The sequence below is a fragment of the Schistocerca cancellata genome, chromosome 5 (assembly GCF_023864275.1).
Source record: "Schistocerca cancellata isolate TAMUIC-IGC-003103 chromosome 5, iqSchCanc2.1, whole genome shotgun sequence".
NCBI lineage: Eukaryota > Metazoa > Arthropoda > Insecta > Orthoptera > Acrididae > Schistocerca > Schistocerca cancellata.
In genome coordinates, this window is record NC_064630.1 from 378,604,582 (window position 1) to 378,607,846 (window position 3,265).

A 3,265-nucleotide genomic window follows, 5' to 3' on the forward strand; every position below is an offset into this window, starting at 1 on the left:
TGAAAGATCTCTTGCGCGCGTCGTTTGGTGATGATCGTGTGCTCAGCCGCCACTTTCGTCATGCTTGTCCTCCCAGTCCCTAGACCTCAGTCCGTGCGATTATTGGCTTTGGGGTTAGCTGAAGTCGCAAGTGTATCGTGATCGACCGACATCTCTAGGGATGCTGAAAGACAACATCCGACGCCAATGTCTCACCATAACTCCGGACATGCTTTACAGTGCTGTTCACAACATTTTTCCTCGACTACAGCTATTGTTGAGGAACGATGGTGGATATATTGAGCATTTCCTGTAAAGAACATCATCTTTGCTTTGTCTTACTTTGTTATGCTAATTATTGCTATTCTGATCAGATGAAGCGCCATCTGTCGGACATTTTTTTGAACTTTTGTATTTTTTTGGTTGTAATAAAACCCCATGGCATACCAAGCATGTGTGTCAATTTGTACCTCTCTATCTACATTATTCCGTGATTTATTTAGTTTTCAAATTTATACCGACTTTTTGATCTCCGGTATATTGATTAGTATGTACGTTTTTTTCTAGAAATAATTCGTTCCAATACTTTGCAACGATGACTTACTAAACTGATGGTGCGGAAATGTTGTCACCTGTTAACATCCGCCTTCTTAGGAACAGGCGTTATTACAGCGCCTGGCAAAAAAAGTCAAGTATCCAGACGGCATGGTCGGACGTCAGTGTCGATTTCGTACACGTACACACCCTCTGTGGGTATTTAAGTGATTAGAATTGCATTCTATGTGACAGGTACAGAGACCAGCGGAGTGCATTAGAGATGTTCGTATTTAGTACTGTTACCAGGCTTGGTAGCGTATAAAAGGGATGTGCAGAGTGCCAGATGTTGGTGGTCACTGTGAAGGACACAGAGATGCCGCATACTTGTGTCAGACAGCGTCGTCAGCATCCGATAAGGACCTCACTATGGGCATCCATTTGTTTGGCGGGTCGTATCGTGCAATGTCCACATTTGTAGAGCGTTAGGATGTGACAGAGGTCCATTGTTGGACTTCATAGTAACGTGACGGCAGGCATACTGTCAAGGTTCCGGTCGACCACATCTAACCACCGCAAGTGAGAATCGCTGCATTGTGCACCAAGGATACTGTAAACCCTTTACATCTGTCCTGTCGTCCGAAGAAAAGTAATAGACTTCCTGCAACATTCTGTCTTCCTGCACCACTAACCCGAGACTAGCAGCAGCCGGACAAGGGAGTTAACCGTCACTTGCGTACGATGCCGTTAACGCTAAGACACAAACGGCTAAATCTGGAGTGGTGCCGTGACCAAAACGCATGGACTGTTGGCGAATGGCACCACACTTAGTTCAGCGATAAATCAGGGCTCTGCATTACCCCTCACGACAGTTGTGAGTAGGGCAGCGACCTGGAGAGAAGGCCCATTCTTTCAATGTTTTGGAGATGTTTCAAGTCACGGCTGGTAGTGATTAAGAGAACTCTGACGCCACGACAGTGCACCACCGACATCCTGCGTTCTCATGTGTTACCTGTCATGCCACAATATCGTGCCAATTTTCAAGAGAGCAATGCTCGTTCACACATGGCAGGTGCTTCTATGAACTGTCCGTGTGATGACGAGGTGCTCCAGAGATCGTCAGATCTGTCCCCGTTACAACATGTGTGGGAGCAGATCGGATGTCAACGCCATCGAAGTGCCAGTATTTGGGATATCAAGGATCAGTTACAACAGCTGTGGACCAGCTTGATTGAGGAGAAAAATGGCTTTCTGTCACCCTTGCCCACCAAAACAGTGCACTACATCTAGGCTGGAGGGTGTTGGTTGGTTGGTTGATTTGGGGGAGGGGACCAAACAGCGGGTTCTAAGCGCTTCAGTCTAGAACTGCGCGACCGCTACGGTCGCAGGTTCGAATCCTGCCTCGGGCATGTGTGCCCCAACCGGGACTCGAACCCGGGATCTCCTGCTTACATGGCAGACGCTCTATCCATCTGCATCTGAGCAAACATCTATTAGGCGCACTACGAATGTAGTGTTGTGGACATGTTGGGAATGTGGATCTCACGGGCGGCGTGCAAGGGATAAGTCCCTGCAGACGCACTATCCTCTGTGCCCGCGGTGGCTCAGATGGATAGAGCGTCTGCCATGTAAGCAGGAGATCCCGGGTTCGAGTCCCGGTTGGGGCACACATTTTCAACATGTCCCCAATGAAGTGTATCAACGCCTGCTTGCAGCTAGGGTGTCAATTTAATTATCATTTCATTTCTAGCAAAGCTGCATGGTCATCGACGGTAACTGTTCTTTCGGGAACAGATACTACTGTCATATATAGGAAAATGATATCGTTAAAGGAGGGACAATATACGACAAATACCAGGCGATAAATAAGTGGACATACGACCGATTTGTCGAATCTCGTCGTAACGAGAATGTAACAACGAGAATACTTCAGGAGTGGGCTGCAGGTGCAGCTCTTCAGTATACGGCTAACAAGGATTTTACGTTTGCTGCATCATTATCTTGGGCAAGAAATTTGAAACCGGAGAATAAAATTCGTCAACGGCACGTCACTAAATACGTCTCTCATAAGGAGATACAAAATATAGAAGATATATAGAAAGTGGCGGCTCTTTTCAGCACGCAAACGGCGTCACTTATGACCGGTTTTAACCGTGATTACGTGATCTCGCAGGTTCGAATCCTGCCTCGGGCATGGATGTGTGTGATGTCCTTAGGTTAGTTAGTTTTAAGTAGTTCTAAGTTCTAGGGGACTGATGACCTCAGCAGTTAAGTCCCATAGTGCTCAGAGCCATTACGTGATCAACACAGATCAAACAGGATGCGAGTATCGGGTGAACATTCGAAGAACGTTATCGCATAAGAAGAAAAACGAACCCTAGTCGCAGTTGATAGTAAAAACAAACTAACACATTCGTACACGGCGCAATATGCCATCACAGCCTCTGGAATATTGTTGCCTAAGGTTTTCCTGTGTTTACAAGAAACGAATGTTAAATTTGGTCCTCGGGTTATAGAAGAGATCAATTAGTTTAACCGACTCTTTGAAAAATGTTTACATTACCTGCTCCAAATCCGGGAAACTGACGAATGCGATTTACAGAACATTTCTTAAGAATGTTTTAAAACCATACGTTTCTGATAACAAGTTTTGTCTAATGTTGGATTCCCGGAGTGGACAAATTAATACTACAATATATGACACAATGTTTATAGATGGCGAGGGTCAGCCGACGTGCACAGTAAAAGTAAT

At 45.7% G+C, this 3,265-nt stretch overlaps 1 non-coding gene across 1 annotated transcript; it reads left to right on the forward strand.

The window, feature by feature from the left end:
• The first annotated feature begins 2,105 nt into the window (after nt 1-2,105).
• Trnat-ugu (transfer RNA threonine (anticodon UGU)) lies at nt 2,106-2,180 on the forward strand. Its single transcript has one exon. It is a non-coding gene; the product is annotated as a tRNA-Thr (tRNA).
• The last annotated feature ends 1,085 nt before the right edge of the window (nt 2,181-3,265 follow it).